We start from the raw sequence: 26,334 nt of genomic DNA, 5'->3' as shown, positions 1-26,334 counted from the left end.
CGACTTTGAGAGCTGATATCTCAAAAACCGTTCACTTTAAGAAAAATGTTTTTTAGAAAACTTTATATCATTTTAAAAGACCTTTCCATTGATACCCCACACGGGTATGTACATCGAAAAAAAAAATTTCATCCCTCAGTTACATGTATGGGGGGCCCCACCCCCAATTCTTTTTTTTACTATTTAGTGTCATATTTTTGTAGCGGTTCATACAACACATATTCCCATCAAATTTCATCACTGTAGTACTTATAGTTTCCGAGTAAATCGGCTGTGACAGACGGACAGACGGACAGACGGACAGACGGACATGACGAAACTATAAGGGTTCCGTTTTTGCCATTTTGGCTACGGAACCCTAAAACTATTAAAAACACAGATAATTAAATATTTTTTATATTTATAATTATTCTAATAGAACAACAAAGAACTGAATATAACTAAAGGTGTTTAGACGTTTGTAATTCAAAAGTAGACTTTGAAGAAAACCTAAGCATGATAGATAACAATACCCAAAAAGAAAAATAGTTTAAATAACTATAAAATAAGACAAACTCATGAAATTATTGTATCGGTTACAAATAGTCTTAACAAATTAGTGAACCGTGAAGCTAATCTATGCGTGATAAAAAGAACTACATAGCACAGATAAAGAAAGGTAAAGCGCAGTCCACACGATACGTTGATCGCAATCTACGGTAAGACAATACACGGTCCCGGTCGCAAGGTCGCGGCCGGTTGGTTCGGTGAAGGCCGGGTCGCGCTCCAGCTGTGAACGACGCCGTGTGATCGCGCCTTGTTCATTTGTGACCATGATTAGTATGGTTTTTTAATAATATAATTTAGGATGATATTTTATATTGAATAGAGGATACAGAATCTGTTATATCATCCCAATTTAAATAAATAATAAATTAAATAAAATTCATTTATTTCAGGCCACTTAGCCCATGTAGTATTAGTAAAATCGTATTCTAGTGTTAACGCTTAGATTACAAAATAAAAGACAGATGGAGCGTTGCCGAACTAAACCGAATGATTTATCGTCATTTTCAATAAAGCTATGTGTGCTGTCATTTCGCCGCTGCTCTGTACGAACACGGTGCTTCTGTGTGCGTGTAATGTTACCAGATATTGAAAAATTTCCCAAATTTTTCCCCGACTACGGAAAAAAGAGGGTTATGTTTTTCGAGTTTATGTATGTATGTACAATATTTCTTTGACACGCCCTGCAGTATAAACCGTTGGACCGATTTTGAGTTGTGCGGTTTCATTGCAATCATTTGAATTATTATGTTAGTGGCGGTAGTGACGTAGGCTATAAACATATAGTTTTAATTTTTATTTTAATATTATTTCGGGTTTGTTGATATTTTTTTATAATATTATAAAAAATTCTTTTATTATATAAAGTACCTGCCTACTAAAGTTATATATAGATAATATAGACAAAATAATTGTGTTCAATTTTTAATTGAATAAATTACATAAAAAAAATGTGTGCGTATACTAGTGTACACACGTAGGAAGTGAAACTTCTTTATGACCTTATTTTTCAAAAAATAATTTGCAACTTTACAGAAATACGTCGAATCACGCGTGGTAGGGGCAAGAAAAAGATGGCACGTAACGAAACGAAAAAATGTTACACTAAATTTTTTTCCAACCCCGATAAAGAAGTTTCACTTCAAAAATTTTCAATATTTACTATAATAATAATATTATTTTTATTTTTTCAAAATATATGAATGCAAATAGCGGTAGTTTTTAGTCGAGAATACCGGACATTTTATTTTCATCATAACCATCATGGAGTTCACATATAAATTAAATCGCTAGCGAAAACGACTATGGCGTTTTTAAGCTTTATAAAAGTAACAAAATAATGTACATATTATGCTTATTAAAATAATCTAATAATGATCATGAACCTTTAGTGCACTTTACAAATAATCACATTCACGATCGAAAAATCCAACAGCATTACCCTGAAGATCTTTTAACCGTTTTACCAATAAAAATGGCAAATTAATTTTCAAAATACTGGCAGCATACGTTGAAGTTTTGTATTCCTTCATATCTGTAAAATTATTATTCGTATAAAGAAATAAATCAGCCAAATAATCTACAGAAAACCTGTGAAACGATGTTTTATCTTTTTTTTTTGTTTTCGGGAACAAATTTTACAGCGTTTTATTATCACAAGAAAGCATTTTTTTACTAAAATTGCAAACCCTTTTTGACGTATTGCATGACACTATATTATGCGCTATAGCACTGGAGCAGCGACGTATTTGCTTTTGATTTCGTATTTTCTTTGACAAGGGCGACGGGCGGTTGTCATGCTCCATCTGTATTTTATTTTGTAATCTAAGTGTTAACGTATTACAATTAAATTAAGTTACGATAAAAATTAATTTCTTGGATATTAAATTTTATAATCATAGATTAAACTATTTTTTCTGGGAAAGCAAACAGACTGACAGACTGGGCTAGACGGTAGTTATTGTGGTAGTTATAAACCTAATTTTGAAATTACTAACTGTGACGAATGACATACTATGAAAGTTAATAATTTTCCCATTTTAATAATACTCTACCACGAAATACTGCATACTGTTTAAATTCAACTTCTTTGAAATTAAATTCTGAAATATCGTTGTAGTTTTCATTTCTAGCGTTAAGTATCGTGAATATTTTGTGATATAAGTTGGAAGTTGTCTGTCAGTTATAGCACTGCTACGGATTTGAATTTAATTTAATTAGTAGTTACATGATAGAAAAGTTATAATACTAAGATTAATTGAAGGTATATTCAATATATATATATATATATATATATATATATATATATATATATATATATATATATATATATATATATATATATAAAACCTAATAACCTTGATAATTTATCTAATGCTATTATCACTATAAACGCGGAACTTGCTACGATAGTAACATCGTGCGAGCAATTCGGCCTTACAATTAACCCTTCCAAAAGCCAAGTGACCATTGTTGGAAGTCAGTACCTTATTTCGGAGATTGACTGGGGTGTTTTGCCTACTGTCAAAATTGGGTGTGTGGATATTCCTTTTAGTAAACAAGTTAAAAATTTAGGTGTGATTATTGATCAAACGCTTTCTTGGTCTCAACATCTCCAGCTACTCAGTCGTAAATTATATGCTGCATCTAGCTCTTTACGACGCCTTCGCAACTTTCTAACCATACCGACAAGGGTTATGTTAGCACAGTCCCTTCTCCTTCCTATTCTTGACTACGCTGATGCTTGCTTTCTCGACTTAACATCTGAGCAATTGGATAAGCTTGAGCGACTTCAAAATCATTGCATTCGGTTCGTGTACGGTCTCCGTAAATACGACCATGTCTCTCACTTTCGTAAGAAGCTCAAGTGGCTCCCAATCCGCCTTCGCCGGAATGTTCATTACCTACAACTTTTGTATCGAATCCTTTTCAATCCCAAATCTCCTTCTTACCTAAAAGACCAGTTCCAATTCCTGCACTGTGATAACTATTCTCTCCGATCTGTGGACAGGTTAGTGTTATCTATCCCTTCGCACCGCACACAATTCTATGGTGGCTCCTTTTCTGTTACTGCCGCCGGTTTATGGAACTCCCTGCCCGTTAGCATTCGAAAAGCTCAAACATTGTCTAGCTTTGCCAAACAAGTCCGAGGCCATTACCATAACGTAGCATTTAACTCCGATCAGTAAGTTCTATATTTGTATGTTTTTATAGTTTTATTTTATTATATGTTTTATTTTATATATGTATTATAAATATTGTATGTATTTTATGCATATGAGTATGTATTTATATGAATTAGTAATAATTATGTATGCATATATAAGTGTATATATTTATTATTTATGTAGTTGTGTACTTCTGACCTACCTCCTCCTTTATCGCTTCACACAGTGGGTTGCCTGGAAGAGATCACTCTTTAGTGATAAGGCCGCCCTCTGTGCTAGTTTAGCTATAATTTTTAGTTTTAAGTAATTTGTATAACTAGCATAGTAAAGTGTTATAAATAAATAAATAAATAAACCTACTCTATGTGTTAATCCAAGTTACCCTCTACATGTGCGCTAAATTTCATTGTAATCGGTTCAGTAGAATTTGCGTAAAAGAGTAACAAACACACACACACACACACATCCTCACAAACTTTCGCATTTATAATATTAGTAGGATTATTGATGATAGGTACTATAGTCTGGCATTTTAAAGTAATTGTAATCATTCAATCAATTTGTTTTACGCATTATCATTATGATTTAATAATCAAGCGATTCAATTCAGTTTCTTCATAAGTATTTAGCGAGTACTTATCTAAAGAAAGAATTCTAAACATGCTGTCTTCGCTGATAATTACCATCCACACACACAGAGATAATTGCCAACACATTACGTAATCATAAGACAAAGCTATCACGCACACAAGCGTATAAATGTTGCCACTTAAAATAACCTAAAAAGTAAATACTAAATACCATTTCAGTTTGATCTTAAACAAAAAGAAAATCAATCGACTTAGCGCTATGTTGTCGAATACTTAATTATAAACAAACAGACAGCGTTGATTTTAACCCAGATAAGGATTAGGCTTTTAGATTGAATGATTACAGAACGGAAAGCCATACAAAGTTAGTTACAATAAACAAAGACCCAAAGAAACAAAAACAAACTTCGCCAACCTTAATGGACTAATCACTAATGTATACTATATAACATTATAATGCTGAAGATTTTGTTTGTTTGTTTGAGCGCGCTAATCTCAGGAACTACTGGTCCGATTTGAAAAATTCTTTCGGTGTTAGATAGCCCATTTATCGAGGGAGGCTATAGGCTATATATCATCACGCTAACACGAACAGGAGCAGAGCAATGTGGGTGAAACCGCGGGGCACAGCTAGTTCGAAATATAGTGTACAAAAAGATTGAGTAAATCAATAAATATAACTGCGGAGTGAGTCCCTCCGGAGGGGACCTCCCGATCGTTTTCCGATCGAATGATTTGTTCACTAGAGCATTCGTTATCCGTTACTGGAATTTGAAATGGCATTTTTATGAACATTTAAATGTACACGATATTTGCAATAGTTCTAATCGCTTCCAGCCAAGAGAGTTCACAAGAGATCTTTTATATGGCATAGGTTACCTGAATATAAGTGCACTCTCATGGTCCGATAGGGTGGAAGGTCGACGCAACCATACAGAGGCATTAGGCAACAGGTCTGAGAATGAAAATAATGAATAAATCGCATTTAAAATCCGTTAAAAATCTTTAATTTCTAAAGGCCTGTGATTTACAAAATATAGTTTCATTTATTTCATAACCCATTTGACTAAGCGTAATGAGATACTGTTATTGTACCTATAATAATAATTAATAACGAATCGCAGTCTTAACATCAAGTTTTCAATTAATCCACCTTTTAGTAGGTATAATGTAATTAACAGTAAATATTTTAACCAGTTATCACAGAGATATGATACTATACAACCTGTAAAAGCTAACTGAGAAGTTATCGTTGGTAATGGTGATATTTAGCAAACAATACGGTCAGTGAAGCTTGTATCAATATTAGTTCTTGCAAGGAGATGCTGGATAAATAACATTTATTGACACAGTTTACCAGAAATGTAGTCTGAATATTATGATTCCGTCCGTAGTTTCAGATGCAGCTTTAGTCAACAAGAATTATTAAAGAATAGTTAAGTTTAATATTCACACAAAAAGCATCTTTTCCCGGCTTCGCTCAGGTTGATCGGGGACAAACAGAAATGCAGCTTATGTTGATCATTTAAATCGATCTTTATTATATTCCAAATTGTAACAAACAATTAAATATTTCCTCTTACAATTATTATAGAACAATATAGTAGGCAGTATTTCATTGTTATAAATTCTTTAGCTACTGAAATTTCCATATCTGCATCATGGCCGAAATGTAAATTTGGCGGCATTCATAATAATTATAATATATCACAGCTATTTCATGCCCACGTTAATGGTATCATTAAATGGTATTTAAGTGGGGATAACGGGCAATGCTGGCGACTGTGGGGAAATAAGGGACTTTGGAGTGCTCCAGGTATAATTTGAGGGGAAAGTGGGCTGATATATGTTGTTATTAACGTATGTATATTGTTTAGTATTTCGTAAGTCAACGCCTACGTAGTCGACTTGACGACGGAACAGAATTAGATTTATACATATAACTACCAGTAGGCTTTTAAAAGATACTTACGTACATCTTTTAAAAGCCTACTGTACTGTACGTATAGCGTAGCAATAATTTCATTTAATAAAATTACTCGTTCTAGGACCGTAACGCATAAACAATATAATATGTTTCGAATGATATGATATCGTATATTGTATTGTGATTATACTAAAAACAATGATAGCAGAAATGCATAATTCTGATTTTGTTTTACGGGGACAGCCATTCCAATTCGCTAGGTTTGGTAATCACCTTAAATTCTAAAATATCTCGCATTACCGTGATTCAGTTCTCACGAAGCTCGACAAATCCAAGATTAAGTTCTGAAACGAGAGTATCTCAAGATGACCCAGAAACCCTATTCTAATTTCCCCTAATTCCCATTTTTAGTATGCAAGTGCAACAAATGCAATTCGCCTGATAGCTTGTACAATAGTTTAACTAGTCAGGCGGTAGTTTGGTGTTTTGCCAACTAATTTAAATGTAGGAAGGTCCTCGTGCATGCAAAGGGTAGACTAGATGATAGAGGGTAGTCTGTTAATGAAACAATTTCATTATTTTAGCAAACTTTATCAACAGAAAAAGCGAAAAATTTAAAGATGTTAATCAAGCATTCACGTGAATTTTTAATTTATATATCGGCTCGCACGAACGGAAACTAATTTATTAAAAGTGAAATGTAAAAGATTGCTATGCGGTGTATCGATCGTGTGGATGCGCTATAATCTGCCCCACACCTTGAATCCGGCCGTATTATTGTCGTGACCCGTGCCTGTGATTATGAAAAAAGTAATTTACGCGCGAATGTCAAAATTGAAAATGGAACGTCACGCCAATTTTGGATTTATGTCAACTTGTTTTTTTTTATTACTAGTTAATATTACAGAGTTTGCTATAGATTTGTAATAAAGGACAAAGACTGAAAATTTTGTTATATTCTTCGGTTTTTAGCGTATTCTCAGGTTTTTGTTGATGAGAGCGTAACATCATTTTTACCGGTAATAAAATATTTATGTGTATCATATGAAAGAGTTAAAGAAATAAATCTTTTTTCTTCACTGAACAATTAAAAGGAAACGAAAATATTCCAAAAATTATCATGACATAATTATAATAATAGTACTGAAACCACAGACTGAAACCTATTGAGACTAGTTAGCAAATAAACGGTTGTTGGTATTAATCAATTATAATAGGGATCTACTAATTAATTAACTATTGAAACAAAACTATATCAATATTTGGATTAAATTCATGATTGAAGATTATAATTTAAAGCAAACAATGCAACTATTATATAAGGTAAATGTACGTAATTCCGGAGTACTAAGGCATTCTTAACTTTCCTAGCAATTTCCAATAAAGCAGGAAAAAATTGCGAATTGAAGTTAGTTTAGTCGTAAAAAGAGGTTTTCAGATAAGCGATTGATATGTAACACTACTGTATTTAAACTATTTTATAAAAGTAAATGTAATTTTTCTGGACCTCGTAAATGTCCGTTATTACGGTATAAAATTTGACTTTCCAGGTAATTCCGTAAATGGGTGCTGGTAATTCCGGCATAAGCAGAAAAATGCCGTTTATCTGCAGGATTACATGAAATATTAAACATAAATTTAATGTGACGAGTTCTAAATAAAACAACTTTTTTACTGTAGGAAAACAGTTTATTAAAATTTTTAGGTAGGTACCCATTTTACTAACAAACCTTCTTCTATCGATGACAGGACTGTTGGAGCTCCTGCTGACTCTTGTTTTTTGTATTTTTTATTAATTTTGTCATGCAATGTCTGATTGGGTATGTTATATACCTTAGATGCACGATATAATATGGTCATGGTTCCATTTTTTAACCGACTTCAAAAAAAGGAGGAGTTTATCAATTCGGCCGGTATGTTTTTTTTTAGTATGTACACCGATTACGAGGATTATCCGAGGTTTCTGAACCGATTTACGTGACTCTTTTTTTGTTCGATGCGGGATGGTGTCGAATTGGTCCCATAAAAATTTTATTCGGATAGGCCCAGTAGTTTTTATTTTATAAGCATTTTTGTCTGTACTTGCAACAAGTGCAAGTTTGAAGTCGGTTGTTTATAACGCAGTTATCACTTGTTATATCCTCTAAAGCTTGGGCGCGGTCCTCGATGGAGTAGGTACTTTTTGTTTGACATTTCGACCTGAAAAAAAATTAAAATGCAATAGCTCACTCAGGTACTTTTATATCTACCGTAATAAGAGACACAGCCAAAATCAGTGTAGGTAATTGCGGTAGTCACATTAACATAAATTTCTAACGAGTAACTCTTCTTAACAACATAAAATGACTTGAATTGTATAGGAATGCAATCATACTAGTAATAGTTACCAAAAAATATATTGGAAGATACAAGTAAATTAAACAAATTAATGATTTTGTACCAATGTTATTTATGACGAATCTGTTGAAAGTAAAAAAATGTTTTCTCTTTACACACGTATTTCATAACATAGAGAAATAAAATCGTAATACGTAATTTGATTCCAAGAAACTATGTTATATATTAGACCTGTAACAGCTTTTTTCGTTTACTTATCTCATCTCGTTCCTGACAAATTACAAAAAACAAAATCACCTTCCTTTCCTCTATTCCGTAATTATTACGTAATAAGGGACACGGTTGGTTTTTGGGGTAGGTAATTGCGGCAATCAGAAAATTTCAATTTACTCGCTAAAAACTAAATGAAGTAACTTGAAACGGTAATCAATCAGTTTGTTTTAAAACCCTTAAAAATAATTACATTACTGAGTTATGAAAATACTTACATATCACTCGCAATATCCTTATGAAAATCCGCGCGGTAGCTTACGCGTACGCAACACACCCACTACCTATATGGCGGTTTGGCGCAGACAGACCGAGGGAGACGTGACAACTGAGCCGATGATGGTTACCAGTTCTTTTTAACGCGTGTAAAAGACGCTCTACTGTACACACATAATAGATAATTTTATAACTTTTTGATACAATTAGAAGTTTTCTTATTTTTAGGCCTAAACCGAAAACTTACGGAATTTCGTACACTTACGTAATATGGTACATCTACCTTACTTAATCGTATTAAAGTATTTTTTGCTTTTAAACCTTGTATTGTAAATTGATATTCAATGATTTTATGGTAAGGATATCATTAAATTTTGTTTATTTATCAGCATATCTGTACAAGATTTTGACAAATGAAATATTAATTTTGAGATCTCGATCGTTGTCGTTCACTTTGAACAAATTCACGTTGCACATTGGTTATTTCGTGGGCAAATCGAAAATATTTTTTGTTTCCTAATTAATCCTTATAACTATTCTAATCTTAAAAAAAATAATGAGACCATTTAAATTATAAATTACGCCATAATAATAATTGATAAGAACCAATTATTTTAAAGCAATTTACAGTGATTGATAAAGCGCGTTTACATTGTCAAAATTAACTAAATCAATCTAGCGTTGTTTGTGGTACATAATTAGTGAAATTGCGTTATAAAATTTATCACAGCTGATAAACATGACTAACTAGATATTATCGGGGCTTGTTAACGAACTCGTTAAAATCATATCGTTTTAAATTTTGCTTTTTTAAACTTTTAATTAATTCTTCCTGATGAAGTTGTGCTCATTGTTAGGAGTTGAAATGAATACTGTGAACGTGTCCTGATTTTTAAACTGTGAACGTTTTTTTCTTTTTTCACTTTTTCTTTTTTCTTTCTAACCGGCCGGATACAAGTACGTTGGAGCTTTATGGCTATTGTAAGTTTTTAAACATTGATTTTTTTTTATATTCTTTCTTTATGGTTTCGAATTTTTAGATTTTAATTTGTACCACAGATTTGTACGAATTATGTATTCTCATTCTCATTCATTTAGCAAATTTAAATGTATTTAAATGGTTTATAAGTTTGTTGATTTAATAAAGTTCAGTAATTTGATTATTTCTCAATTAATAATTTCTAACAATTCTCTATTTGAGTTCATCTAGCCATCAATTAAAATTTTTATCGAATTCTGTATTAACTTTGGCATTGGTTTTAATAATTCTAAGATGCACCCACTTTACAAACTTAGTCGGACGACGTTCTTGAGTTCTCACTTGACCGGTATCTACATGCGCTGCGTTTTTCAAGGCTGTGGTCGGATTATACCTAAATAAAATTGATTTTACTTATTAAACATGTTACTAATATCATGTCTGGTGCACTACATACAAAAGACGATTAATGCCATCCGTCTACCAATAGATGCCGCTAAGTGTATCATTTTAACCAGCAAGAAACAAAATTAGATTTAATTGCAATTTCATTGCTTTTTATAATTTTTTACATACTTTTGTAAATGGAACCTACCTATTTAATTTAATTTTCACTCGATTTTAACTAATTTTACAGAAAAGTTTATATTCAAAACAACGCCATCTCATGAAACTACTATAAACAAGTTATTCTCCTCCGATTTGGCGATGCTAAACGAATACTAGATGGCACTAAGACGTTTTTACGTTACTTTTCACGTTTTTAACACAGACTAATAATAATATCACAGACCACAGACTAATAATAATATATGTACTACGTTTTTAATACATAACCTCATTGCCTTTGCAGTACCTATAAAAAATATTGTAAATGGGTTAAAGCCGTTATTAATTATTACTAACTGCGTTCCTGTAGCGGCTTATATTAGGTAGGTACCTAGTGTATTGATCGTTTTCATACGAAAAATGAATTGTCGGAAAACTTGCGAGATTGTGTGAATATTTGATTGCAAGATCTCATTACAAAATAATATACATAATACAACCTATACTTAAACCGTAGTAAGTATATTATTTCTAGTCACATTTAATTATAAGTATATAAATTATAAATAAATATTAAAGGACAATATTACACAAATCGACCTAGTCCCACAGTAATCTCAATTAAGGCTTATGTTGTGGGTACTATAGTCTGTCCACTATAAGCTTAGATGTATAATCTAAGGGCGTATTCAGAAAGAAAGCTTGAAACTTATAAGCGCTTATAAGCGCTTATCGGCGCTTATAAGCGCTGGTAACCCGCGCAGGAAAATATATGAACATGCGCTTATAAGCGCTGATCGGCGCCGACAAGTTTGTTGTAACTTGTTGGAACTTGTCGGCGCCTATCAGCGCTTATAAGCGCATGTTCATATATTTTCCTGCGCGGGTTACCAGCGCTTATAAGCGCCGATAAGCGCTTTTAAGCGCTTATAAGTTTCAAGCTTTCTTTCTGAATACGCCCTAAGACTATAAGAATTGCTTTTTGACAGCTCGACGGGTGATACCAGAAGTGATGTTCAAAAGATTATCGATTGTGATACCATTTCAATTATAAATTAAAAATATTATCATAAATCGAATCAGGTACGTAAATAATAATTACAACGTAAACGTACTAATAAGATATGTAATAATAAGACCACATATCTATGCATTGTATGTTAAAACTAAACTAAACTAATATTTTATTATTTATTGGTTTCTATCTTACAATTTGGTTGTCTTTACGTTTAAATTATATAACATAATAGAAGAGTTATTCTGCATCGGATATATTTTACAGAGTATTTCTATCGATTATTATAATCTATCGACCCATCATTGAATAATTCTGTGTAGACATCACTAAGTGGGCGGGACCTGTCCATGAAGAACGATAATTATTTGTATGACATTTTAACATAGACAATACAATCCTTCATAGGCGTGAAGCTGTCAAAAAACAAATAATATAATGGACAGAGTATAGACGATGATAAATATAATTTAATATTTTATAAATACATATATAGATAACACCCAGACCCAAAAACACATAATCAAGTTCATCACACAAATATTTGCCCTGACCGGGGATCGAACCCGGGACCGTCAGCTCAGTAGGCAGTTACTTTACCTCTGCGCCAACCGCGTCGTTAAGAATATCAAGAAATCATCATAATGATAATAAATCGAAACTAAAGTTAAATACCTACCTACGTCATCTTGTTTTATTTTCTAAATAATCCTATCAGATTACCTTTATATGAAGTATGAACCAAAAATTTTTGAGGTTTAAACCGTAGAAAAGGTTTTGAATGATCCTTTGCGTTTTTTTTCTTTATGCGCCTAAAATTAAATATTTCGACATCGATTCCCATAAGAATGAAGTATTTTCCCGTTATAAAAAGTAGCCTATGTTCATCAGGTAGGTATAATTTTTGCTTCGAATGGTGAAATAATTTTTCAAATCAATCCAGTAGTTTCGGATCCTATCCAATACAAACAAACAAACAATCAAATCATTTCTGTTTTGTAGATAAATACGAAAGTTACTCCGTCATAGTAGGACAAAATAGAAAATAGTGGGACCACGAGAAAATAGGTATTCCCGCACGCGTCTGAACCGATTTTGACGGAAATTTCGATATACATACACGGTACATGTACCTACGTTGAAAAAGGACATCTCAATTTTGTTGCATAAATATTAGTTGGATTCAAGGTGTAGGAACAGGGATTGAATAAGTCACACGGTTGAAGCCGTAGAATGAAAGTTGGTAATTTATAAGATTAATTTATTGTAAAATAAACTACTTCATTTTACTTAAACATATTCTATTTATCATTCATTGACTTATCATAAACTTTTGAGTCTAGTTAGGTACTAGTACCTATTATGTGAAAATTTTGAAAAAAAAATGTTTTCTTTAGGAAATTATTAGCATATTACCTTGTCTTGTCATTAATTTATTTACCTACTTGGTAATAATCGGTCGAACACTTGTTTAAAATTTATTTTCCTTGTCTTTTCCAGGTAATCTAAATTATTTAATTTTTGCAGTAGGTAATTAATTCATTTCGGCTTGAACAGACAAGGCCATTAGGTGAAGCGAGATTGCCAAATATGGGTGATCTGTAGATTGCCGTCCTGCTGTCGAGCGTTCGCGGTACGGACGCCGCGCTGTTGCCGCACCGTGCATTTTGTATGAAAACAAACGACCGGCCGTGCGCCGTACGACAAACGCACAGCTTCGGCACTGTAGCGACTAGCGGTCCGATACGAAACGCATAAATTGAAAGAGCCATAAGTGTTGGAACAACATTCCACCACCATTTAACCAGTTTAACAAATATTAATAATTTTCGTTTCCAATACCGGAGACATATTTTAAAATCCTGTTCTAACCCTGCATTTGTATCGAATTACAGTTTACACATAAACTTTAATTAAATATTTATTTTATTTACTGGTTATAATATAACATAACATTATATAGACCGTTATTTTCTGCCTATTTATCATTATAATTATAAACATTGTAAGTATATGTTAACGGAAATGTATGTAATCCGTCATTGTATAAAATTCCCAGGAAATGTATATGTAATTCCTAAAATCGCATGGAAATGTGTGAAATAAATTATTTTATAGTACACATTTCCTAGGAAATCCATACATTTCCTAACTAACAGTCGGAAATGTAAAACATCTAAGATATTGGAAGGTACGCGGGACGAGGGGTATGTATGTCGCAATCGGATTGTATAATCCGCCGAATTACAAACGGCCGGCATTTTGTAATATGCCGAAAATTCGTAATCAGAATTTTTTTTGACAATAAATAAATAAATCGTTTATTTGCAAGTAAACATGGTATACACAGGTGTTAAGAATAAGATACATTATTTCAGCATGTTTAGCCGTTATTCAACGGCATGCAAATACATTTTACATTAGATATACATTTTATATTATGTCTTCTTAATTTTATTTTATTAAAATCAATTCATTTGTTATTCATTCACATTATTATAATTAATATTTCACAATTCATTCATATTCATTACAAAAATTACATACATTATTACAAAATCAATATTAAGATGCAAGTAGACAATGTTAATTACGAGTTTAGATTTTTGGTTTGGATAAGCGGGTGGGTTCGGTTAGGTTCGTGTTTTTTAGAACTAAACAGAAATAGGAGCCCCACGAAGTGGGGCTCCGTCGGCTCGCGACCGTCTTTTTGTAGAATGTTTGAAAAAGACGAATTTCGGCATATTACAAAATGCCGGCCGTTTGTAATACGGCGGATTATATAATCCAACTGCGACATGTACACGGGGACAGCAGGACGAGGGGACTGATTACCTTAAGGACGCTGTCACAAATCTGCGTTACTCAAATTTAGGTATTTAACGTCGCAACGTGGTTCGCGGGACATCACGCTCACGTAAACATAGCGCAATCCATTTTATAGACCATCTTCATACTTGATATTTTTTTTTTATATTTTTATTGAAATTGATTCCAGAAGATTACTGGGAACTTTAAAAAATTCATTTTGTTACTTTTATTAGTAGGTACGATCCTTATAAGTATTTTAGTGTATTCAACCAACTTAAAAAAGTGGGACTATTTTACAACAATTTGAATATGAATTGTATTATTGTATACAATATCGAAGCTTTTTAAGAAATATATAAAATACTTTTTTAAGAATTATTATCATACATAATATTATGTTACCGGCAATATATTAAACCCGGCATTGTATGCAATTCTTAGTAAATGTAGGTATGTTATTCCGAGAAACAGTCGGAATTAAATAAATTAAATTCGTCACATTATCTATATCTTTAAATCTGAACTTTTCCTAAGTAGCAAACACATTTGCAATTGTGGGTGGTTTTTGGGGTAGCTATTAACCAATATGAGGTCAAAACTAAAATCCAAGATGGCGCCGACGAAAATTTGAAATCTTTTCGTCATGGGTGTCATTTTCAAGGAGTTGGAGTAGCTATTAAACAATATGAGGTCAAATCCAAAATGGCGCCGACGAAAATTTGACATCATTTCGTCATGGGTGTCATTTTCATAGTTTTTGGGGTAGCTATTAACCAATATGAGGTCAAAACTAAAATCCAAGATGGCGCGGACGAAAATTTTACATATTTTCGTCATGGGTGTCATTTTCATGGTAATTGGAGTATCTATTAACCAATACGAGGTCAAAACTAAAATCCAAGATGGCGCCGACGAAAATTTTACATCTTTTCGACACGGGTGTCATTTTCATGGTTTTTGGGGTAGCTATTAACCAATATGAGGTCAAAACTAAAATCCAAGATGGCGCGGACGAAAATTTTACATATTTTCGTCATGGGTGTCATTTTCATGGTTATTGGGGTATCTATTAACCAATATGAGGTCAAAACTAAAATCCAAGATGGCGCTGACGAAAATTTTACATCTTTTCATCACGGGTGTCATTTTCATGGTTTTTGTGGTAGCTATTTACCAATATGTGGTCAAAGCTAAAATCCAAGATGGTGTCGACGAAACTCTTACATTTTTTCGGCATGGGTGTCATTATCAAGGTTTTTGAGACAGCTATGTAGGTATTACCAAATCCCCAATGTAACCGTCGATAATTAGGTATATTTTTCTTACTCCTTTAAAGTAAACTTAAATAAAATAACTAAAACGTTAACAACTACAGTTTTGTAGAAAGTCTTAAAAAAAACGATCGATTTTAAAGAACATTGAAATGCATATGCATTTCAATGTTCTTTAAAATTGTGTGTTGTGTTTTATATTACATTTCTAAATTCTAAATATTAGAATTTAGAAATGTAATATAAAACGCAACTCTGTGGCAATCATCATCTGTGTTTATATTCTGACAGATATTATTAACTTTAAATATATTCGCTAAACTTTTTTTAAAATAAAGTTTATCTAAAACATTTAAACGAAGATAATAAAAAAAAGAACGTGTGTGCCGAGAAAACGTGTCAGATTCATAGATACCAAAATCGCCGCCTTGCTCCATAACGCGACAGTATTACCATGACGCGATCTTGAAATTCGACGACCATCTTGGATTTTAGTTTTGACCTCATATTCGTTAATAGCTATCCCAAAAACCATGAAAATGACACCCATCACGAAAAAAGTCAAATTTTCGTCAGCGCCATCTTGGATTATAGTTTTGACCTCATATTCGTTAATAGCTACCCCAAAAACCATGAAAATGACACCCATGATGAAAAGATGTAAAATTTTTCGTCGGCGCCATCTTGGATTTTAGTTTTGACCTCAAACTGGTTAATAGCTACCCCAAAAACCATGAAAATGACACCCATAACGAAAAGATGTACAATTTTCGTCGGCGCCATCTTGGAATTCAGTTTTAACCTCATATTGGTTAATAGCTACCCCAAAAACCATGAAAATGATACCCATGACGAAAAGATGTAAAAGTTTTGTCGGCGCCATCTTGGATTAGAGTTTTGACCTCATATTCGTTAATAGCTACCCCAAAAACCATGAAAATGACACCCATCACGAAAAAAAGTCAAATTTTTCGTCGGCGCCATCTTGGATTTTAGTTTTGACCTCATATTGGTTAATAGCTACCCCAAAAACAATGAAAATGACACCCATGACGAAAAGATGTACAATTTTCGTCGGCGCCATCTTGGATTTCAGTTTTGACCTCATATTCGTTAAAGCTACCCCAAAAACTATGAAAATGACACCCATGACGAAAATATGTCAAATTTTTCGTCGGCGCCATCTTGGATTTTAGTTTTGACCTCATATTGGTCAATAGCTACCCCAAAAACCATGAAAATGACACCCATGACGAAAAGATGTACAATTTTTGTCGGCGCCATCTTGGATTTTAGTTTTGACCTCATATTCGTTAATAGCTACCCCAAAAACTATGAAAATGACACCCATCACGAAAAAAAGTCAAATTTTCGTCGACGCCATCTTGAATTGTTTTACCCCACCAATCTATTCAACAACCCATAAAAAAGAGCATCTGAAAAGTATCAAATATTTCAAATCACGAAAACGACAGTGCACGCACAATAATCTTTTTCTAATTCGTTTTATTTTTGGGACAAGGAGCGATACACCCGTCCTTCCAAGAGCGCTTCTGAGCGCGGTCTGACGACCCGCGAGAGCAAAATGTATGAAGAAATCAAGAAGTATTTTTTTAGCTAATAATTGAAATAAAATTTTGATTTAGATACAAAAAAATTATCAGAATCTATAAAGGACTGTAATATATCCCTCAATAATTTATAGGTAAGAAGATAGATTAGGCTTTTAATTTTCTTAAAATTGTACCGTTTTCGCTACGACGCCGTATCTGACAGAATATCAGTACTTCGTATTAGAGGTCAATTTGCCAACATCTCCTTAGTAAATGTATACGCTCCTACAGAATTAGCGGAAGACGAAACTAAGGATCAGTTCTACGAACAGCTCGAACTGATATATGACCAATTACCGGGCTACGACATTAAAATAGTACTGGGGGATTTTAACGCCAAAATTGGAAGGGAGGATATATATATCCCAACAATCGGAACACATAGTAAACATACACACTCTAACGACAACGGGCTAAGACTTATAAGTTTTGCCTCAGCCAAAGCCATGGTAGTCAAAAGTACTATGTTTCCGCACAAGGATATTTATAAGGGAACTTGGCGATCCCCGGATGGATACACAATCAATCAGATTGATCACGTAGCGATCGACGAGCGTCACAAAAGAACTGTTGAGGATGTAAGAACTTTCCGCGGGGCAGACTGTGACAGTGATCACTACTTGCTAGGAATAAAACTAAAATTTAGAATCAAATCAGTAACAAAACATTCACAAACCGCAGAGGACAGAATTGATATAGATAACCTAAAATCACAATATATGAAAGAAACATTTCAATTAGAACTGAGCAATAGATTCAAAGATTTAGACGTTAATGATCCGATTGACACAGTATGGGAAAATATAAAGAGCACGGTAAAAGAAATTGGTTTTAAAGTATTAGGGAAGGTCAAAAAGAGAAAGCGGAGGAAGTGGTGGAACCAAGAGTGTGAAGATAAAATGCAAGAAAAACGTCACTATAAGGTCCTGGCGGAACAAGATAGGCAATGGATTGGAAAATACTCAGAATGCGGGTTACAGCTAAAGAAAGCTATCAGAAGAGCCAAAAGACAGCACTTTGATGACCTTATACAAAACATGGAGTCATTCATACGAGCCGGTGAATCGAGGAAATTCTACAAGGAAGTTAAAAACACAAAAAAAGGATACCAACCCACAACCCAAGTGCTGGAGGACGAAAATGGTGACCTCATCACTGATAAAGACGACATCAAGATAGCTTGGCGAGAGTATTTCCAGAACCTACTTAATTGCCCACCCCCTCAAGTTGAAATTACCAGGGAGACCGAGGACAACAAGGAAGACGTACCCACTCCCACATTTGAAGAAGTGCACAAAGCAATCATGCGGCTCAAAAATAACAAAGCACCAGGTATTGACGGCGTGCCTTCTGAAATATGGAAGCAAGGTGGGGCGGTGATTCAATCCAAGTTGTACGAAATCCTTAGAAGGATATGGGAGGAACATATACAGCCAAAAGATTGGAATACAGGGATCATCTGCCCAGTTCACAAAAAAGGTAGCAAGAGGAAATGTAGCAACTACCGCGGAATTGCTCTGTTGCCAACAGCATATAAAATCCTGTCGTACATATTGCTGGATAGACTGGAACCCTACGCGGAAAAAATCCTCAGTGATTATCAGTGTGGGTTCCGTCGAAACCGAAGTACGATCGACCAGATTTTCCTCCTCAAACAGATCATGGAAAAGAGGTGGGAATACGCTCTGAGCATGCACGCGCTATTTGTAGATTTCGAGAAGGCTTATGACAGCATTGATAGGGGCGCCCTGTTTACAATTTTAAAGGAGCTTGGTATCCCAGCCAAGCTGGTGGACTTAATAAAAACAGCTATTGGAGACAGTAACATGCGAGTGAGGGTGGGCAAAGAACTATCAGAAGAGTTTGCGGTGCTCACCGGATTAAAACAAGGCGATTCTCTGTCGCCGGTGCTATTCAATTTGGTACTGGAATATATCCTGCGGAAAATGCTTGCATTGGACTGTGGAGTGTTACTAAATGGAAAGCACTTGGTGATTGGATATGCCGACGACCTCGCATTGCTTGGTGAAAACCGTGACGAAGTGGGTAAAGCCGCTGAGACCTTAAAACAAGAAGCTGAAAAGGTCGGACTAAAAATAAACGGAAAAAAGACGGAATATCTCCACATGAAGCGCTATAGGAACACACGAACTCAACGCCAAAACCTACAGGTTGGAGATACGACGTACACGGGAGTAGCTAGCTTCAGATATCTGGGTTGCACGATAACGGATGCACATACTAGAGAGGAAGAGATTAAAATCCGCATACAAAATACCCTCAAGTGTGGTGCTGCCTTGCATAAAGTCCTCGTGTCTAGGCTTCTGAGTAAAAAAACCAAACTGCGGATATACAAAACGGTTATAAGACCAATACTTACTTATGGTTGTGAAGCCTGGACCCTAACCCAGAACGAAGAGCGTAACCTTTTAGTCACAGAACGAAAGCTTCTTAGGAAAATCTTTGGTCCTATCAGACAAGAGGATGGAAGTTGGAGAATCCGGAAGAATGCCGAATTAGAAAAACTCATGGCCGAGCCAAATATACTTGGGGAAATAAAAGCGCATCGCCTGCGTTGGCTTGGTCATGTAGAGCGAATGGGTGAGGAGCGAGGTCTGAAGAGAGCATACTTGGGCCGTCCCTCGGGCCGTCGGCCGGTGGGTCGACCCAAGTATCGCTGGCGCGATCAAGTGGAGAGGGACCTGAGTGCGCTTCAAGCCAGTGACAATTGGCAAGAGACCGCTCAGGACCGGGCAAGGTGGAGAGTTCTCGTCTCGGAGGCCAAGACCCACTTCGGGGTTTCAGCGCCACAGGAGTAAGTAAGTAAGTAGTACCGTTTTAGACCCCATTTTTTTGCATTTTATGCGATCATTGTGCTGGGAAAATCGTATTTCAGCGACAATTTTGTATGACGTCGTACAATTTTTATAAGATGATCGTAGATCTGAATATATTATCTTTAAATTAAGATATTACTTTGTTCTCACGTGTAATTGCTTTGAGTTAAAATGGTACCGTAAAATAGCGTTTTTTGTTAAAAATCGGTAATAGCACCCTTAAATAAATGAAAATTTGATTTGATTGAATATAAGTTGATTTAAGAAATGTTAATTAGTAAGATAATATGAACATATTATTATTATTTTACGGTAAGACTGTTACCCGATTGTCTCAATAAGTGCTATAATAAAAAAAAATAACAACGTGTTTTATTACAGAAATCATTTACTTTATATACATTTCCTAATACGATATTGGAATTATATATAATTCCAAGGAAGATTATACATTTACTAGGATATGTATGCATTAAATAGTTTATTAAACAATATTTTATACATTTCCTAAGTGGCAACGGCATTGTACACATTTCCTATTAGTTTGAGACCCATTCGTAAATAAGTCTTCAAATAACGTTTGTTTTATTATCTCGAAACTGCAATTAATAAAAAATGAAAATATTTTTTTTTAATAACTAATAAAAAATATCCTGTCCAGGATTTTTCCAGTCAAACCATTTTTAATACACTTAATTTATTATAAAATTGGTCTCATTCTATTATCACGCCGTTGCATTTCGACTTATATTCGGATCTTAGACCACTAGGATTTGTATACAATTCCTTGATTTCATACATTTCCGGTAACATAGTTATACATAATTTCATTTTATTTATTTACATTAAGTATATACATAATTACATACTGATATTATATCTACCTATACATATATATATATGTATATATATGTATATCATGTTTTAACTGATGTATTTATTTATTAGTATTTATCATATTAATAGAAATATATCTTTCACATAATATACTCATGTTAAATTATCATTATATACAATTCTAGACTGAAACTCCAATAGTCACTTGGGGTCACTGAAAATCAGTGGTGGTGAGGTATTAATCACCTTGCCATCATATACTGAGTTGGCTCCATTTGTCAGGTCACTCACTGCCACATTACAGTTCTTAGGAATAAGATTATTTTTATTTAATTATTTTTCTTTTTATTTCTTTTTGTTTTTCCTTCGTTTATATATGTATCTCGTGTTGTGATCTTGACAATAAATGTGTTTTATTTATTTATTTATTTAATGTCCCTTACTGCATGCTTTTCATGCAGTTGTCCGCACCATATGTATTGTGGTCTTTGTCCATACACACTTTCTCCAAAGCCCTGTTTTGGTCTTGTTTGATGTATAAGCTCCTGTATATTAGTAAAAGTTAATCAAATATTTAATTCTTATTTCTTGAAATTTGGTATAGTATTCTTTGTGTGATACAAATCAAAACCAACAGTCAGGTTAGGTAGACTACAATTTACAAAACTGGCAGGGTTGCCATGCAATGGTTGGTGGTTAATGAAACACTTGACTCGACTGTAAGCTTGTATTGAACTGCTTAAACTGTAGAACAACAGGACTATATATTCTAGACGCACACATACAATAGATTGCACACTACACTGTAAACTGTAGAATTAATATTAAAGACATAGTTCACTATATATTTTGTAGTCTTTGATTATTTATACAACAGACTAGAAATAAATACTATGTATGCGATTATACCTATTCTAGCCATCCATTTTAGTGTTCCTTAAAATTAAGTACATCTTAGTCAAAGGACAACTTATTGTGTGTTTGCCCGTAATGCACTCATAATAATTTTAAGTTGAATGTTTGTCATTCTTTATGTACCAAACACAGTCACGGCCACGGCGCTCATTCCATTTTACTGGTATTAAAACAGATGAAATCCTTCATGATCCCATATCCTTCTTAGTAGCAAATGTAGAAATCCCTTTCTTGTGTCTACAATGTTTTTGTGGAGAATCGTATTTACATTTGGGATGGATTAATTCTTCTCCTCTCTTGAACAAATTTGTTATTGCGAACGTGTACAAAATATTATGTTGACAGTTGACAGTTGACACTTGACGCCAAAGACTTGAAAATAAAAGGTACGTGTACATATATTTACATTAGTGCCATCTAGTGGCTCTGGAAGGAAAAGAACATCAAGTCAGTGTTTAACGTGCCATCTAGTGTGTTAAAAGCAAAAGACTAAGAGATATAATCGAACATGTAGTACGTTATTTCCCCACTGGCGCTTTAATTGCGTAAATTCATAGTGCAACTTTTTTTGTATGGAGTGCACCGTCTGTTGTATACGTAGTATATTATTATTAGTCTGTGGTAATATCTACTAGTCTATGCATACTAATATTACCTATGAATGCGAAAGTTTTTTGTCTATCGGTTATATTTTCACGATAATAAAACGACAATACAGTTTTGAATGCAATTTGTAAATAAAATAGTTGAAGAACAAGAGACAATTATAGGCTACGTTACTTAAAATATTACAAGGCACAGCTGTTATGGGAAATATTCATATTTTACTTATTTACACATGTATATGAAATACTATTACAGGATGGACCTAGTACTTGAATTACAGTAAATAAAATGTAATAAATGGTTCGACCCTCAATTATTTGTGAAAGTTCACAAGTAAATATAGTAGTACCTACGTAGGTTACGCATAGTGCTGGTGCATTATGCCATGTGCGAGGTGAGGGCATACATTTTAATTGCTACCGTCTTAAAGATTATGTAATTTATTTGCGTTTCAATTATAATTGGCACATTTTTTGTGAAAGGTAAGTTCATTGTTTTAAATGTGTGTAAGGTTTAAAATGTAGTTAGACCATATCTTGTAAGATATTTTATTAAGAACTAGCGGTCCCGCGGTTTCACCCGCGTGGCTGTTGGTCTTAGAGTGATGATATTATATAGCCCATAGCCTTCCTCGACAAATGGGCTATCTAACACCGAAAGAATATTTCAAATCGGACCAGTAGTTCCTGAGATTAGCGCGTTCAAACAAACAAACTCTTTAGCTTTATAATATTAAGTATACGTAGATAAAAAAATATAAAAAAAAGTTTTTTTAGGTACCTACCTCGAAAATTCTGATGCAAGTACTGTTTCACTTAGTTGAATTTACCAGGCCTATTGGTATAAGGTAAATATATTCGTATTTCCCTAAAGTTTTTACACGTGCAACTGTCATATCTTCAAACAAATCTTGCTAGCGAATGTTTCAGTTTTTCTCTTTACTACATTCGAAGCTTTGGCTCGAAAGCTGAACGGTATCGCTAAATAAGCCGTCTACTTGATTAATGGCTGCCAGGCATGAACTTACTCCGATTACTTTGTGTTGCAGGTAATGGTGCGGTGACGTCATCTGGTGAGCTAGATATTGACTTTTAGGCTAGAAAAGTCTTCATTTATTTTTATTTTTGTACGAACAACAAAGATTTTGAAACAATAAAAATGTACAACATTACAGGTAGGATTGCATACCTAATGTTGTTTCGATATTCGAAGCGTTTGTCTTAATAACAGCAATTATTATTCAAATTGATCGAATGTGTTGAAATTTTAAATTATGAATCTTTATTTATTGAGCAGTTTATTAAATGAAAGTATTAATGGATTTTAGTATAGTATAGGTAATGGTTAACGTTATGTGACTTCATTTTATTCCGTCACATACCTACGTACATATCAATTTGTATGTCGTAATTCAATTGCTACCAGTGAAGGTTACCTTTTAGTGGCATTAGCGAAGTCTTACAAAAATGTTTCTAAACAAGTAATAATTCATACGAAGAAAACTTATTGTAAAAATATTTTGTAGAGCTATTTTAAATCAATCCTTCACAGCTTTGTAATTCATAGAAAAATTTATAGTTGATTTGACATTCAATATTATTCAAAAAATATTCATAAATATTAAATTATCAAAAATAAATAGTGTATACAGCCCTTATAAAAACCTTTGTGTACAAGCCCTATTGAAAAGCCGCATCTTGAGTAGCGACTTCTCAAATAGAATCAAATCAATTTACCTCCCGCACTCAATTGGCTGAGCACGAGCTGGATTGCTTTTTATTTCTACCCTCTTTGTATTCGCGTTCAGTGAGTAATGTAGGAGTTTTATTTCTATTCTATTATATATTCTATTATATTTTTTGAGTATATTTTTTTTGTGGCATCATCGTTGATGCAACGGCCGCGGCAGTATAAAGAAGGCGTTGTGTTTTTTCTGGAAATGTTAAATTTTCTTTTAGATAATTGAATGATTTTAAAAACGTTTGCAAAATGAGATTTTGCTTGGCTATAATATTTATACTTACATAAATGTAGTACCTACATAGAGCTACAAATAAATATTACCTAAATTGTTTCATGCCCCAATAGATTTGATAGAGATATCATGAGAACTGACTGAGGTGAAGAAATGACATGGGTTAAGCTTATTTGCCTTGTCTTGTCTATTTTTATTGATATCACTGGTCTATTTGTTACATAATACTTTTTATAACTCGAATAATGGACTTGTTAATAATACTTTCGGTTCTTCGGGAATGTCAATGGCTTTTACAAATATTTCAGATATCTTGTTTAACGCTGTTAGTACACCGACGCATTCGCGTGCGGCAGCGAAACAACGAAAAATCTGTCAGTAGTATGGCAGGTTTTCGCATATGATATGTCTCACTCTAGCACATAGATAGATGAAATAGTTGCGTCCTTGTCAGTATTGTTTCGCAAGGAACTGCGAAATGGCCATTACACAGACGCATTGCGAAAAAGTTGCGAAAACATTGCTGTGTACTAACGTTCCGCAGATATTTCGATACGCAGTAGTTTCGCATAGATTCGCTGCCGCACGCGAACGCGTAGGTGTACTAACGGCGTAAGTTCCCGTGAAATAATTGACATAAATCGATGATGTTTTTACTAGATGAATTCAATATTTTAAATGTTTTATAATTTAAATATGTTTCCGTTTTATTAAATTATAAAACACCGGTTTTGTGTATGATATGAAAAATCAAACATACCCTGCACACGACAGATTTAAAATTTTTATGTTTTTGTTCATATATTCGTCAGAATGCAAACGTGAACCATGCACCAGCTATGATTAACTCCTAAATTAAACCTTAGCGCTGCCAATATTCAGTCGACTCGGGTGAACTGAAATTAATACCCGAAGCTTGATAAGTTTCCGTTCTCATATACGTGAAATTATATCAAAGTGACGTCATCAATCCATTACTCTAACGTAGTACAACTGTATTTATATTCAAATTGTGAAAACGAGCACTTTGATTGATAAATTGGGGGGAATGCGAACTGACAGGCTTGAGGTCTGAATAATGAATTTATGGAACTTAGAAGGCGCGGACTCTATCAGAAATTGATAAGGGTCTATTAGTATTCAATAGGAGCGAGGGCGATCTATCAAAGTGCCGCTTTTTGTCACGTCTGCGTTACTGAAAGCAAATGTTTTGAGCTTATAAATAATTTTCACTCAAACTTCACGTTCAGGCATGTTTTTATCCTGAGACTGCGGATAAATGAATTTCTACTTTCTTGTCGATATTTCTCTTTGATACGTAAAAGGTTGGAAATTTTTTATTGCGACAAAATTTTGACATCTTTTTTGACAAGAAAAAAAAGGAAACGATAACTTAATAATTTATATTTTCAAAAAGAATACAGATAGGAATAATCTTGCTCATTATTTAGTGAAATTCTATACACATGTCACTATTAATTTATGTTTATATTTATCGGCCAATATATCGTACATGGATAAGAACTACAAAATCTTTACAGACAAAAAAACTACAGAAATCCCTCGACAAATGAATCTGGTTTCCAGATTTCAGAACAGAGCATTGCTATTTCACAGTTGCCAAGGCTTAAACAATGGCCTGTTTACGACGCGACTGCGGCTGAGGTTTGTGTGTAAGAGGATTATTCGTGAGGAGTGCCCTCGGCTGCGGCTTTGCTGTCGATGACCAACAATGCCTCTAACCTTGGGACGAATGACCGATATACGACACTTTTTGTGGGTTTCACGGTCTCTTTATTAAGCAAATTAGAGTGACGTGTGTGGCGTGTTTTATAGGATATAGGTATATTTATTATTGTTATTACAATTGTAA

The 26,334-nt window shown here is 33.8% G+C and overlaps 1 protein-coding gene and 1 long non-coding RNA gene across 3 annotated transcripts in view; both read left to right on the top strand.

Moving 5' to 3' along the window:
- The window catches only part of Tomosyn (syntaxin-binding protein tomosyn), a 227,810-nt gene that overhangs the window by 15,158 nt on the left and 186,318 nt on the right, over positions 1–26,334 (top strand). The window lies entirely within an intron of this gene.
- LOC149902648 (uncharacterized) overlaps positions 9,905–26,334 on the top strand; it is a 117,668-nt gene continuing 101,238 nt past the window's right edge. The window contains exons 1-2 of the long non-coding RNA XR_016457453.1: positions 9,905–10,034; positions 23,535–23,558. This is a non-coding gene — a long non-coding RNA (uncharacterized LOC149902648). The remainder of the gene's footprint in view (positions 10,035–23,534; positions 23,559–26,334) is intronic.

Source organism: Colias eurytheme, chromosome 14, assembly GCF_061535395.1.
Source record: "Colias eurytheme isolate Ceu_HAF_F1 chromosome 14, ilColEury1 Martin Lab GWU primary, whole genome shotgun sequence".
Classification (NCBI taxonomy): Eukaryota; Metazoa; Arthropoda; class Insecta; order Lepidoptera; family Pieridae; genus Colias; species Colias eurytheme.
This window is presented reverse-complemented; position numbering and strand designations above follow the sequence as displayed.